A 16,246-nucleotide genomic window follows, 5' to 3' on the forward strand; every position below is an offset into this window, starting at 1 on the left:
GTGTCAGCATTGTTCTGGAACTGTGAGGAGAGTTTTCTTGTGAAGCAGAACTGATGCTTTAAGTTCTTCATCACATTTAGGAAAATTTAGGAGGAAAAAAGCGTATATCAGCTTTTGTTAACACACTTTTACATAATCAGCTTGCACTCCAAGAGTAAATTACTATAACTTCAGCTTGTTGTGGGCTGAGTTCTTTATGCAGTGCAGCAAAAAACCTAGAAGGGAAGAAATATTCATTCCAAAGTTTCATTATAAATACTGTACAAATATGGAATAGGATAATCCTCATCCCCTTTACTCCCTCTCCAATTTCCAGCAGCTCGCATGGTGATGTGGGATGATTTGTGAAGGGAGACAGAAACAAAATCTTTTCTACTTTAAACAACCCTTGAAAACACAAATATTCTCTACTGCAAGAGAACAGCAGGCAGCTCAGGCAGGAGTTGCTTACATTACTGAAAGGTAAAAGGCAACAAAAAGCTTGGAAACAACTTGCCCTTGAAATAAATAATTGATTTAAAAGGTGAAATGAACACTTCTTCTCACATGACAGCCTTGAAGCTGTTAAAAGAATGGCACTGAGGCCTTGAATTCTTCATGTGCTTGGCTTCTCACAGCAAAGGGCAGAAGATCATTGGGTTTGGGGATATAGGGATGCTTGCTAAAAGGGGAAACTAGGTCAGAAGTGTCATAATTCTGAGGTCTGGATATGGGTCAGCTGTCTAAGTGCAGTCATCTTAACCGACACTACCTGGGCTGTCCTATATGTTATCTGTTCTCTAAACATAAGATCTGGACCAAACTTGATTCAGAGCACCTTATTTTAAGAAGCAAGTCTTCTCACTATTGCCTACACACTGCTGTCACCTAGAGTTCAGGAACATCTGCTTATCTCCTCAAGGGCCTGACTCAGCAGGCCTAGTGTGTTTTAATACATTGAATTCAACAGAAAACACAGAAGTCAGCAGAGTTCCATTCTAAAATGCTAACAGAGGAATTACTAGTACCCTTCTATGGTATAATTAGCCGACAAAGTGGTGGATATGTTTATTAGTCTCAGAGAGCTTAACCCACAGTTTCCATTTCTCAAGAGAGCGTCCTAACCACTGGCCTAAGGACAACTCAGGGATCTAGTGATTAGTGGCCTTTTGGTAGGAGAAAAGGAGTTTGTTTCTGTTAACAAACTTGAAGAACCATCTTTGCAAGGATCAGGCACTTTGTAGTCTTCACATGAAGATGGAATTCAGCCTCTGATAACATCTAGATTTTACCTCAACCTGCTAACATATGTGAAAATCATAGACACGGGTTTATCTTGAGTGACCTGATTCAGATGGCTCTCCGAGGCACAGTTTTGTGGTATTGTAACTATAACATTGTCAAGGCCAAAGTTAGTATCTCTGCAATGTTTTGATGCACCTGCTGAGGCCAGTGTGGGTTCAGAGACTGCCACACTGTGCTCTAATTAGCTTCAATAAGAACGTAATTTGCTGATAATTATCAAAGGGTTGTCTTCTCTGCTCTAAAAGCAGGGCATATTTATGGGAAGCTTCCATATGAACTTCCAAATTTGATCATCTCCTACTCACACGGGGGCCTCACTTTGACAGTCTATCAGGAAATGCAGTAAACTAGCTAATATTTGGTAAATGGTATATTCAACTGTTTATTATGCTCAGGCATGTCTTCAGGATAGTCCAGAGGACTATACTTGCAAATTCGTGATCTCTACTCCCTGTGAGTGCCTCAAGGTGAAGGTGTCATTCAAGTTTTACTGTAAATATGCCCTTGTCCCTGAAGCCTAATATGGTTATCAAAATCTGTGGCTGCAGAACCAGAATTAAAAACCAAACCAAAACCCAACAAGATAATTCTCAGATTACAAACTTAATTTGCAGAGCTGCAGATTGGATACAGTCCCAAGTAACCCACAGGTCTCATAAGTGACCCTGCTTTCAGACAGAGGTTGACAGAGATCTCCTGAGAAGTCCTTTCCCACATGAATTAATCTTGGGAGTCTAAATAGGTTTACCATGGGATCCCTGAGAAATGGTAAATATTCACTTGCCAGTAATACTTTCAGATTTACTTTGGGGAGTGGAGTTGTACTTCAAGGAGGTGCTGTCCTTTCCATAAATATAGTTTCCCTGTGTTTGCACCCCTTACGGGAAGTAGATCATTAGGCAATTTAAATAATTATCTTCTACTTTCAATAAAATCCTAATCTCTTCAGTACTCTTCTCTGGAAAACAACTCAGCCACAAACTGAAATGAAAAGAAAATACAGGGGAACACCATTCACTGGTGGCACCGAAGAGCAACATACTGAGCCTACTAACCCTTCCCCCTCCTTCTCCAGAGAGCTGTTAAAAGACCAAGGCATAAAACCATTACAAAATAAATAAGCACTACAGATTTTGCAGTAGGTGGGACCATCTGGACCCAGATAATGTCACCCTAAACAATCTGCCATCCAGTTGCAGGGAAGGAGAAAGAAGTCTTTTGTGACTCAGAGCTAAAACGCTGAGATGGCAATGTGGCTTATTGGCTCCCTGATCCTATTAGAGAAAATAATTGTTATTTATTATTCCAGATAATGCCAGTGGACATGGCCAAGCACCATCCTCTTTGTTCACACTATCTGAATTGTGCCACGTATCTGAAAAACACTAGCTGAACTAATAGATGTGTGCTGGTATTCGCATCTCTGCTACATTTCTGCAGATCAATCATACCACAATCCACGTTTTTCCTTGGTGTTCACATAGACTACTACAATCAGCATACACTGTTCTGTGCTTCGTGATTTGCTCTAGACTTAGAGCAACAGTGCATAGATGGACCTACTTGTGCCCTGTGAAAGGCATCATCTGTTTATGGCAGAATTAAATACATAACACTGGCTAAGCGTGAGATTGAGTTGTTGGCTATGTAGAGTGAAGCAAAGCAGAGTAGTTCTCAGCAATCAACCGTGAGTATTATCCAGGCCTATACAACTGGTAGCATGCTCTTATTTTCCATTCTTATGAAGTGCTGAAGTCAGGGGGGACGCTTTTGAAGGGCATACAGAGTCACTGATGAAAAATTTAAGCAGGAAGCCATACGAGTATTACCAGGAGAGAGGGTTGCTTACACCCTGGAATTTTAAGAGCAATTTTGAAAATGTTCTGAGCAACATGAGTAACTAACACTTAACTTCCTGCACAAGAATTGTCTTGTTGCAGTCATTAAGTTTTACCACACGTGAATTATTACCAATTAGGGGCTAAAGCTGCTTGAAACCCCAGAATCCTGACTGAGTTGTGAGAAGGCAAGCAATTAATTTGCATCAACAATAGAAATACCGTAGGGTTCATGTGATACCTTGCAGTACTATTCGTGAAATTGTGGGATTCATATTGACAATTAGAAATCACTAAAGAATACAGAAAGACAGAGAACAGAGCCAAATATTCATCTGATGTCAACCGAGGTCAATGCGTTGTGCTTCCTGCTGTGGGGCAGTGCTACATGAAGATAGGAATGTTTGCAGCAGACCAACAAAATCATTGTATTATGTCGTCCCGGACTATTTCAGGTTACAGGTCATTTGTTTCTCTGATTTTATGTGGGTATTCTGGAGTGCCAATTAGAGGTTCCAAGGCTTACTGGCATAAAGTATTCTGAAAGAAACAGGGAAGCGTGAGTGCCTTTACAAGATCTCCCTGGTTATTGCTTAGATTATATTGTTTTGATAAAAAATACTTAAGCCATAACTGAGAAAGCAATTCCAAAGGTATTATTGTAAAAAGATAACACTTCTACCCTGAGAGAAATGTTGATATTAGATGAAGGCATGAGTTAAAAACAGCAGGTGTCAAATCTATTACAAACAAAAAAGACAAAACAATAAATGAGAGAACTGAAATAAGGATTTCATTATATTCAGATTACATGAGTGAAAATTTCCTTTTCTTGTACAATCTCATGAAAATGTCCAGTCTAATATCTTCCCAGCTAATCGCCAAAGAACATTTCACTCCCTGCCTCTACCTTCACTTTTTACTTATACAGTTTTCCAGTCCAATGGTTGTTAAAAATGTATGCAATTATCTACTTGGTTATCTGCTCTAATACACTGGATACAGTCAATCAATTTTGACTGTACTTACGGTTAAGAAAGCTTCAAATGCCTTCATGCCTTAGCTGCTCGCATTCCATTTGTATGCTGGCATACAAAAGGTGCAAATAAGAAAAAGCCAAGTGATACTTTGAAATAGAACAGAGATCACAGCATAGTCACGTGCATATCCTGTCTCCATTATACCGCCAACTTCCTCTTTGCATTCAGGGACCCATGTTCCCCTTGATTCTCATTTTAATCTGATAAACATATAATTGGGCAAGCTTTTGTTCTGACTTGAACTTATTATTCCTACAGTGCGCCCCCCCCCGCCGCAAGTATAAACTCATTACTATTTTTACTTTAAAGATATGCTAATGTATTTTTAACAAAGGAAAGTTAAGAAGCAAAATAGTCTTTCATCTTAGACTAGTTAGAGCTTGCATTACATACATTTTATATAAATATATAAAAGGATGTTCCCTTTTTTCATTGCATACATCACAAGTGCTAGAAGGTGCACTACCTCTATTTTCAGTTCCCCATTTGTCACGGGGAAAGAAACTACCTCCAGGTTCCTCTGGCAGATGCACTAACTAACGGGTTACAGAATCATACCTGGGGTCTCTTTTCCCTGTGACCGCTAATGGCTTCAGAAGAAGGAAGAGACACAGACTGTTCAAGATCCTACAGGAGTTCAATGGGAGTGCTGTCTGGGGAAGTGGGAGATCAGGTTTACATCCTTATCTTAAATCAAACAGATACGATATTTTACAACTACTTAAGAAGTTGGTTGTCAGGTTAGGGCAGTGGCTACACCTTTAGCATCTTCTTGCTGTGCTATCCTCTTCATGAATTTCTGAAGTAGGCAGTCCATAATCAAAATGAAGGCTGTTTAGGATTTAATGACTGGATATTTGAGCCCAGAGGCAAAAATATACATTCTTGGAAAGTTTTCCTGGTGCTAACTTGGGTGGGAATCAATTTTAGTTGGCAGCTGAGCATCAATTGGACAGACTGAAACCCTAAGGCCTGAAAGTTTTACGAACTTTTAGATGCCCAAGTATCTTGAAAGATCTGTGCTTTAAGAAAAGCTTGTCATTAGCTTATTTGTTTCCTTAAGCACCTATATTTGAAAATATGGCTCAGCTTACTCTGAAGCTTCTTTCAGGTGTTGCCTGCAGCTATTGCTGGTAAGGGCTAGTCCAGACCATAATGGTTATTCCTTCATCTTCCCATCACAAGTATTCCCAGTTATTAATTAACCTTATTCTAAAGGATAACTGCCTGGAATTTAAACCACTGAAAACAATAAATTTTGTTTGCTTATTTAATCCTAGTATTTCTGTTGGATTTTAGCCAAGTTGATCTGTAGTTTAATCACTTGTTATCTGCTTTCTGCTCCTGTCACTTAAATGCTTATTTTTTGTGTTCTGATGCATTTCTCAGAAACATCAAAACATTTTGATTTGAAATTCTGAAGGCAGAATTTTTTCACTTTGAATTTTGAGATTGCATTTTGTATCTAAAATCTTTCTTGGTGGGAAAAATAACATGAAAAACCTGCACAGAAAAGATTAAATAAGCCCCACTCAAAAATCAAACACCAGGCTGGAGAAAACATCATGTTTTCAGTGGAACCCTAACAGTTTTTTTCTTTCTGCTTTTTCAGTTCAGGCACAAACACAACATATCCATCATTCTCCCAGTTCTAATCTAAAACCATACACTGCCCACCTGCTGAACCACTGCCCATCGCAACAAGGAGGGTGCACTAGGGAGGTCTTGCATCCAAGTACTAACTGCATTTAGCTTGCGTGAACTGACGAGATCACAGCAGATGGTAATAAATAAAGTCTCAGACAGCCACCATATGATTTCCTCTGGAACTTATTCTTGTAGGATTCAGATTAAGGTAACACCAGCTACTACTACAGCTACCAGTTACTACACTAGCTCTGAGATACTGAAATGGTCAAACATCCACTGTTTGAGTCAAGATGTAAGACATACAAACGTGGCCTGTGTAATATCTGAAAACATGTGAACCTGCCATTTGGATCTGCACATTCAGGGTTGCCTATTTGTTGTTTTTCTGTTGTTTTTCCTCAGACACAGCTCACCTCTAAGCAAAAATCTAGAATGTTTCATTATATTTGATATAAGTAATTGAAGTGAAAAATCCTTTTAATTTCCAAAAATAAGATATAAGTAAGTAAGAATGCAAGTATATGGGCTGATGTGCTGTTTTTTGGTTTTCCTTTCTTTTTAAAGTCAGGTACAAGAAAGCTAATGCAACTGTTTCCAACACTTCAGGGGCTGGATTTAGTCCAAATTTATGAAAGATGCAGAGCATCATCTTAGCCAAAACACTTCCTGAATTTGTCTTTTCACAAAAATGGGGCCACCTAGAAGATTAAAAGCTTTCCTCTTTTTTCTGCCTTAAAAAACATAATTACACTCTAATTTAAAACTCTAATTGAGTGCACTTGTATTGGTAAGATGTTCTTTTTCCCTTTAGGGACAGTATTCCTATTAGTCACAAAAGCTGTCTAATCATTTCATGGTCCTTCTTTTTTCCCACCCTACACCTCCATTATAAATGAGAAAATTAAAGCATCTTTTTTTTTTTTTTTTTAAGAGTATCTCAATTATATCCTCATAAATTCAGCAACTGAACATTTTACTTCAAACAATAAGCCACATCTTTAGCCAGTGTAAATTATCATTACTCTGCTGATTTCAATGACCAAAAGATAACTTGCATCAGCTGAGAATCTGACCCATGAAGACAAAGTCACTGAAAAAGTATAAAAGTACATTATTTTTTCAAACTTGAGAATTGGTGTCCTGGCTATAAAAACACACCAGGTGTGCTATTATCTTGAATTTTATTAATATTATAAGGTTTTTTATGTTTATCAATGATTGATCAAGTTGCACAAAATACCACCACTCAAAATACGATGACTGCATCTTTCTGATTAAGGTGATCATAAATTTTCTTAAACTAGTGAGTCATAAGTGATTTTATTTGAACCTTTATTTGAACCTTCAGATCAAGGGGAACACTTGATGTTATCTCTTTGCCCATAAGCCCACCTTTGCTATCTCTAAGCTTAGTTTTCTAGATCTGCCATTTAACCAACTGCTGATGTTTGTGAGACTCTACAAAAGTACCTCTTTAAGATCAGTCAGATCTTTTAAGGTCAATCAGATCTTACATTTTACTGAGTACTTTTAAGGTGGCAATATTCACCTGCACTTAAAGAAGCATTTTAATGCTAGGTTATTAGGAGACAATGTTGCTTTTCTTCCACCAAATCACTTGGAGCACTGGTAAGTCTTGGGGAAAACAAGTATATGAACTTTTAACTGATTTTCTAAAGCTAAAGAATTAGTTCTGCCTTCTATAGCCATTGCATAGTCTTTGTAAAACAAAAGACATTTTTAGCATTTAAGAATTATCTTTTATTATTTTCCATGCTATGCCTTCAGGCCTTAATTCATAAGCATTATCTTTGTTCTAGGTTTAAAGATTTTAAGGAGAAACAAACTTAATTACATATAGCGTATGGAAAATTTGGGTTTTAACCACTAATCTGTGGCTTGTAATGAATTTGGATGGAAGGAATTCAAGGCTCTCAAGTATCATGTTTCTCATGCTTGTCTTCATTGACTGCAAGAGTTCTAGAATTTCCCAGTGAAAAATCATCATTTGCTTAAATAAAGGACAAATGAGCCACCATGAATCTTTAAAGTTTTTGAAATCTTTAATTTTTCTGTGGTTTTCTTTTGCAAATATTTATCGATAAATACTTGAAAGAAAATATAAGGGCGGCAAATAGTTCTTGAAATAATAAAAGCTACCAATGGAAGATTTATTGAAATTCATTGCTGATAAGCATTCATCTCAGTTTTTTCTGCACTGGATACAAAAAAAAAAAAAGCAGATCATTGTTACCCTATTCTTCCTGCTTTCATTGTTTTTTAGGTATAAAAACAAAAGAAAAACAGAAATACCCTTCAGAGTAGAAGACCAGGTATGCTGGTGAACGTGTACATAACTCGACTAACATCAGACTGCTATCTCAGTTTCCACTAGCTGAGGATCTATCTCAGGGAATGTCACTTTTCCGGTGCCAGTAATTATTATCCTTCTTTCTGCTTGGTCAGATTTGGATGTATTTGGTCTTATCTTAAACAAACACATCTGGTGGTGAATCTGAAAAGATGACCTGTTTCAGACCCTGAATCTCCCTTCCTCACATACACAGACCCTGAGGATATTCAATACGATTAAGGAAAAATTCCAAGGCTATAAGAAAGACTCAAAATGAATATTATTTTAGAACCCTAGCCCCAGGCTACAGTATTTAATTGAATTCATTGAATTTCAGCTAAGCAGGCAGCTATCTTTCTGACCTGAGGGAGGCCTGTATGTATTAATAACATCAATATTATTATTAACAAAGCAGCTAACATGGCACTGGAGACACGATAGGAAGTTTCATATTTGTAGTGAAAAAAATACCTCTGATTGATATGATTCCTGAGCAGTCATTTACAACTTACTGTTGTGACCTCACTGACCCTCACAGTTCTGCTGCATTAGATTTAATTGCCACAGTCTGTAATTGCTATGTGCCAATCGTTATCACACCCGCTGTACACGGGCTATTTGTCATCTGACCGTGCTTAATTAACAATACAAAATCCTAACTCTATATCCACTTTTGACTGCCTGAGTTCATGATGAATTATTTGCTATTTAGTTATTATGATACCGTGAGAATGACTAGCTGTCAGCTCAGAAGGAACCGGCTAAAGCACATTGGATGTTTGTGGTATGCCCCATGAACAAACTTAGCAAAATCGTTAGGAATTAAAAATGCTGAAATGTCAGCAATCAGCTGTCATTTGGGCATCCAACGGCTCCATAAAAGCCATTTAGAGAAACAGTTTAATTTTCATGTGTGAACATGCTCATTTTGGAATTCCCTTGATACTCACAGGAAGTATTGTTAGATTAACTTTGATAGAGGATGAAATACCAGCTGAGCTTGTGTGAGAAGAAGCACTGGGTAGGGAATTTACAGAAAAAACTGACATGTTCTAATACTCCAGAATGTTATGTTCTTTTCCAGTAGTTTTCCATAGAAAATAAAGTTCAGCTAACTGCTATATCCAGTAAGAGTAGGAAAGATGGAGTCTGGGTCTCCTTTTAAAAACATCTTGAAAACTTGCAGCTGCTCTGTCCCTGTGTAGAAAAACCGCAGTGTAATTAGTGTGGCCTTGAAAAACCACTGTGAAAAAAAACCAACATTATGAAACAAGAAATAGTAAATGACAGCAAAAAGCATTAGGGAGAAAGTGGGCACTTGCCTACTTATATCTCAAGCACACAGTTATTTACTCACGAAACTGGCTCAATCAATGATGGATTCTCTGTCACATATCAGCAACATCTGTCTTTGCAGGTTTTCTTGAGAGCACCAAATGAGTAATGCTCACAGCTAAAAATTAAACCCATTGTACTGATACCCACTGTGCAGACATCACAGACAGCAATGCATGTCAACGATTCTCAACTGCAGTGTGTTTCTAAAACTGAAACTTATGATTCTTAATAACATCTATATATCTCCTTCCCATGCACATTTACTATCGAGAAAGAGGTGACACTTTCCAATAGTCTGCTTGGATACAACAGTGAAAAACTTGGCTTCTCTTCCATGTCTGGGAATGTGTAAGTCAGAATAGTTTGGAAACATTAAGAAGCATCTGCAAGAGGGGTTTTGGCATCACCAGTTCCTATGTTGTTGTGACATTAGTAATCCTTTAGAACCACCACAAACAGACTTTCATGCCTGAGCTCCCTATAAAGAGGTGGCATCATCAGTATAAGTCAAAGAGGTGGCAGTTCTGTCATTTTTTTCACAATGAACTGGAATGTTTAAGGCAAATGAAGTTCCTATAAGCTGAGTAATGGCAGCGGTAGCTTATGGAGGGGCACTGTTTCCCACTGTATCAGCTTCAACAGACACATCACAAATCATGTGGCATTGTGTGTTCGGTTTTTGGCATTATATCTCTTCTCACCTAGCCAACTCTCAGATGGACTCAACGCACCTGGTTAGCTTCTATTTATCACTGTTGTGACAGTATAGAAACATACTCTATCTCTTGTTCAGCAGTGAATGTTTTTTAAAGCCTTAAAATCTATCAAAGATCTTAAGCTGTTATAGATATGCCACATAATGCAGTTAAATGTATTCTGTGTATTTCATCTGCAAAGCAGACAATGATGTCATAGAGCAGAATATAATGTTTGATTTGTTTTAAATATAACAAGATTTCACAGGCAGAGATCATACCACTGAAATCCTAAAGGTTTATGCTGTGTGTCAAGCTGCATTCCCACATATATGAAACGCGACAGAACCCTTCAATTCCATGGTATAAAATATCAGCATATAGTAACAGTGATGGAAAATGTGAAAACTGTGTCAACGCCTTTTTCTTGTAACTTCTGTGCGTGTAAATTGCACCAAACAATAAAGGATTATTGTGTCAAGCTACTTTTGTAATGTGATTGAAATCTTCAGATAAAAAGGGGTTTTTCTACTGATTATTTGCTGTTCACTGTTTATGAATGATCATCTCTCATCTATAACTCAGAGCGGTGTTTCCTGTCTTTCCTGCTGGACAGAATATGCAGGTTTTTGCCACAAAGCCGAAGGCCACAAAGCAAATATAAACTCCTGCCCCATTGGTATGATGCTCAGTAGAAATACTGGCATTACTGTGCCTGCTCAAATTAACTGTTCTGTGAATGAACATCTCACCTAAAACTTAGGAAGAACTGGGAAAGAGGGTGGCCAGAGATAGGCTGTCTTCTGCCACAATCCACTCCCAGCTACTCTCTTTTATTCTGCAAAACGCAGCTGCCCTTTGGAACAGTAACGTTAATGCAAAGTAGGAAAGACATATTGTAATTTTGGTTTTGTAATTTTTGATGAACCAGTCCAACTTCTTAAGTTAGATATAATTATCTGTGAGGCTATTTTCTAATATTTTATGGCAACAATGTCCAGACTCTAACTTTATTACTTGGAATGTTTGTTCTTCATGATGATCAGCTAAATCACATGTCATGGCCTTACTTTCTCACCGTGTTGGACTGGAGCAGGAAATGAATCTAAGTGCAGCAGCAAATGACACACACTGTACTTTCAAGATGGATTTGAGCCAGAATGATTCACAGCTACATTTATGAAGCTTTGGGGATTCAAAACACTTTCATAAACATGCATCAGTTACTAATTTACTAGCTAACAACAAATAAGAAAACACATAACTGCAAAGACAGTATTTGGATATCAATCCTGAAAGTATTTGTGAATTGTTCTTTGCCTTATTTAGCCAGTCCTATCTACATTAAGTTTCTTTATGAATATTAATTCTCCAAAAATTAAAGACCCATCTTACTATACAGCCATATACAGCTTTATAACTTTGCCTGGTGCTCACATATTTGTGTATAGTATTCTTCTCTTCACCTGCATATAAATACTTCCCCTGATTTATCAGTCTAAAGTGATCTGGCTCGTCAGATAATTGAAATTACTCACTCTCAGTATTTCTAATTCAGTTGATATGCTGTTTTTTTGTTTTCATTGACACTTTCATACCTTTTGAAATGAAACCAGGCTAATGAAGTTATTAACTTTCCTGAGATAATTAGTAGCTTGTCATTTTCTTTTTAATTTGTTTGCAGGAGCAATATTTCTTATAAAGATCCAATTCAGCAGTTGTCTGATTTCTTCCCTTGATCTCAAGCTAGTCTATAACACTGCCAAAATAGCATGACTGGGATTACTAATTCAAAATTTTCCTTTTCCAGTATCAACCCAACCAGACAATCTACTTTCTGTCGAACAGCCACGTTTCTAAGCTGCTTGATACGCTAATGTATTTTCATTTAGTCCACATTCATGCAAAACACCGAGCCACGTGCCAGGCCACATAGTCAAAACTGTATGAATTTAAATAAGAGTAGAGAATAATGTTTCTGAGAGGCAGGGTTTAATAACTGTTCTTTCTATGAGCAAGTATTTCTTCAGAAAAAGACCTATTCTGTTGTAAAAACACTTGTACATCTCTCAGGAACCTTGAGCTAAATTCTGCTGGACTAATTGTTAATACCTCCTCATTTTAGAGAGGTTTTTTCCAAAGGTGACAGTGGTCAGAATTTGGTCCTGATTTTTTTCAGCATGAAAAATAACTTGCTTGATATTAGCAAATCATTAGTTTATCTCTTTTGCCTCTCCTTTTTATGATAAGAAGTAATTACAGTCTTCCCTATTTCACTTATTTTAGTGAAAAAATTCACAGCAGTGCAAGCTCATCAACAGCTTTCAATGTCTAAGTAAGAAATAACAATCCCATTATTATTAATAAGTCAATCTTTTTTTCATTTTACAGGTCTAAGAAATAACAAAATAATTACAAAGCTAAAAAAACCCAGGTATAATAGCGCTCTACTCAGAATGACTCCAAACAAAACTTCTAACCCCTACTTATGTATCGACATCTCAGGTAAAGAGAACACACTTTTACTGATCTGTTCTCTACATACAGTAGACTTTGTTGTGTTATATTAAAGGAGTTCCATGAAAAACTGAAAGCAGGTAGAAAACCTACCATTAAACATCGACAGTCTTGAGATATCTGAATGTCTTTACAGATTATCAATACATAGCATGACTTAGGGTCAAAGCAGCACAGGATGGGAAAATTGCACAAATTGGATGAAAAACGATTGTTTAGACATCAAATAAACATAGCAGATTTGTCACATCTTAACTCTCTAACAAGAAATGTGGCATTATCTGTTGTAAACTCAACTAGGGTATAAAAATGCCTTGATGGATGTTACTCTTGTGTTTTTGTTCAATCATCTGTCACCTATATCAGATAGTTCAAAATATTGAATGAGAAAATTTGCACTGAACAACCATATAATTACCTACTCTTGATTTATTGGATAAGCACTTCTTTTTTATGTATATTTTGGCCATATTTCTTATCTTTCTTGAGACCTGGGCTAGTACCACTCAAAATTAATAAGGCCGCAGCTTAAGACTGTATATTATCTTACTAGGTTTGCATCTAATAAAAAAATATTATACAATAATGTCTTGTTTAGGATGTACACGCACATTCTTAGGCAATTATTAATATATGCTTCATATTGAAGCTCTGCCTGTGTTTTGTTTTGTTTCTTTTCTGAGTTCAGAAATTTGGGGTAGACTTCTAGATCTAATCGGATACCTACAGCTAATTGGACACACAAAACTAACTATATCATATTGAATTCAAACATTGCACATTGTTGCTCTTTTTTTATTTGTTGTGCTTACTTCTTGTTATCTGGAAAGATGCTGCTATGTTAATACATATCTAATAACTGCACTTCTTAACACTAGGCAGACTGCTTGTTTTAAAAATATAAACTACCAACACTAAGTAGCCTTCCTTATTTCATGAAATTTCTGGAATCATTCACTTGTAGTTTTGTCTTATGCAAGATATCACAGAGTGCTCCGATTCAGCTATACATGTTCCTGCAACTTTCCTCCGTTAACTCAAGCACCAGTTACAAGTGTGCAAAAATAAAAAAATCCCCCAAACCCAAAAAACTAAACCAATCCCAGATGTATCCAGTGGAATGCTTTTGTGACTGTCCCTATCTCCTAGCTCTGTCAGCCTCACCAAAAACCTGCTGGGTGCTTCTTTTAGCTACACTCCATTTTCAGTGATCCCTAAGGGGAATGGACTTTGGGTAATGACCAAGATTACATTTGGGATCACAGCATGATTGTTTTCAACTGATAGAGTCCCTCTCAGTCCATATAGCAGCCAACTTGCTATTAAGCTAAAACCACTGCTTCAGCTTGCAACCTGACGTAAACTGACTTAATCCCATTAAAGCTAATGCAAATTTAAATTTGTTTAGGATTTATTTTTGGGACCGCTATGAATACTGCTGAGGAAGAACACTATCATGACTGAAGTCCAAGTTATTGCAATAAAAATATTGTGAATGCATGATATTTTTATAAATAATTGAAGTTTGAAATGTATTGCTTTATAGCATAAACATACTTAAAAACATGTATGGGGTGTGTGGGGGTTATTTTCTTTTTACACGTCTAGTAATCACAAACACAAATAATAACTGCTTGAGAAATTTTTAAAACATATCTGCACACACAACAAACAGCAAACGCAGTATTGATATTGTTTGTCTTAGGCCTACGTTAAATTCATGTCACTTCAGAATTTACAAATCAATTCGTTACCTTAACCAGACACGAGTATGCAACAGATTAATTCTATATTATTAATTGTTATGCTTATGAATCAGAAATGAAATACAGAGGTATGAAATTGGGGTGTGAGGCATACAAATGCTTTTAAATTACATATATTTCTTTTTGAGAGTAGTGTTTTATACCACCTGGCTGTGACTACTGAAACCACAAGCTGTCTTATCAGGACCAATGGACTACTCCCACACAACAGGGAACACAAATCACCCACATTCTACTTGCATAGGATTTCATCTTTTGTACCATAAAATAAACCCTGGAAACAGTAAAACCTCAATCCCTTTACTAGCATATTTACTTATAGAAGAGTTCAAAGAGCGACTCTGTCCTTGTGAGCCTTGTGAGATTTCAGCTGTATATTTTCTTTAAGGAATAAGAGAAATTATTTATGGAACAGATGCATTAGTATTCCATGCAACTATTCCTTAAGTCCTATTTGTTTTTCTGTTGATACTGTAGAGCTATCACTCATAAACAAACTCCTGCCAAAATGTATTTCTCCAGATACAGAAATGATGAGGAGGGCAAGTGATTTGAGAAGGCAGAGGGCAGTTGCTGAATTGCTCTACTACATCTGCATTCGTAAACTCCTGCATACTGTGAACCTCTTCTTTAGGCAGTTGAAGGGATCAGTGAACTGAGAGAGAGTTGGGCAGGAGCAAAGCAAAAACCAAAGAGAAGCAAGAAATTCATATCTATATGGAGATGCTTTAGTAGCAGCATATTGAATGCAGCCATTTAATGGAGATTTTATAGCAGAGGAAAAGCTGTTTGTATGAGCGAAAAGTTAATTCTGCCAGAAAAAATGGAAAAAAAGTCTTCATTACGAAGTGCAGATGTCCTTTTGGTCTTTGTTACTCCAGTGGATTCTAAAACAAATATTAGTCTCCTTCAGGATTATGTGTAATTCTTTTACTGGTGAGTGTGTGCACACATGTATGTGTGTTTGTGCATACATGCATTTCTGAAAATAAATATACTGGGTTATACAATTATAATTTTTTCTTTTATTAGTTCATGCCAGCAGATATTTATGCTTAAAGGTCAAGCTAGTAGAAGATATAAAGCTAACAACTGCAACAGAAACTGCTGAGGTAGCAGAACTTAGTAAAATATTTCTCTAAATGCTTGTATTCGTTACTCTGCCTAATACATAAGAGGCTCAAGAAAGTCTCAGAGGAGACGGGAGTGTCCCAAATTATTAGATGAAAGCTGGTGTGCTAAGATTGGAGCACGGGAGCTTGTAGCTCTCTTCTGGATACAAGGATGCAATGGCTGCAGAGACAGGCAGCAGAACACAGATCGGGGAGGACTGGTCCAGCCTTACTACACTTGTGCCCACTACAGATTTTTTGCCAGCATCTCTTCCCATCTTCAGGATGCATTTTCTTCTCCCCAGGACAATTCCTATTCCTATCTGGTCCACACCTGATGCTCTAAAGCCAGTTTAAGAGTAGTTAACTTCATGTTTATTTCTCCACTTAAAGAATCCAGTTTAGTTCTAGAAGTATAGATGATCTACAAACCATCAATATTTTGATGTCATATACGCGGATCCTCAGAATCTCTTCCATATTCTTTTGGTGAGTTCTATATTGATATTTTGATGTGTTTCACCACACAAAAATAATCCCAGCCTCAGATCTGAATGCAGAATAAAAGGTTACAGTTGTGAGAAAATATGATGTTTAATGAAGTCAATCATGCCAGGCTGAGTACTCTAAAAGCCGCCTTTTTTTTTTTTTTT

This window comes from Chroicocephalus ridibundus, chromosome 6, assembly GCF_963924245.1.
Source record: "Chroicocephalus ridibundus chromosome 6, bChrRid1.1, whole genome shotgun sequence".
NCBI lineage: Eukaryota > Metazoa > Chordata > Aves > Charadriiformes > Laridae > Chroicocephalus > Chroicocephalus ridibundus.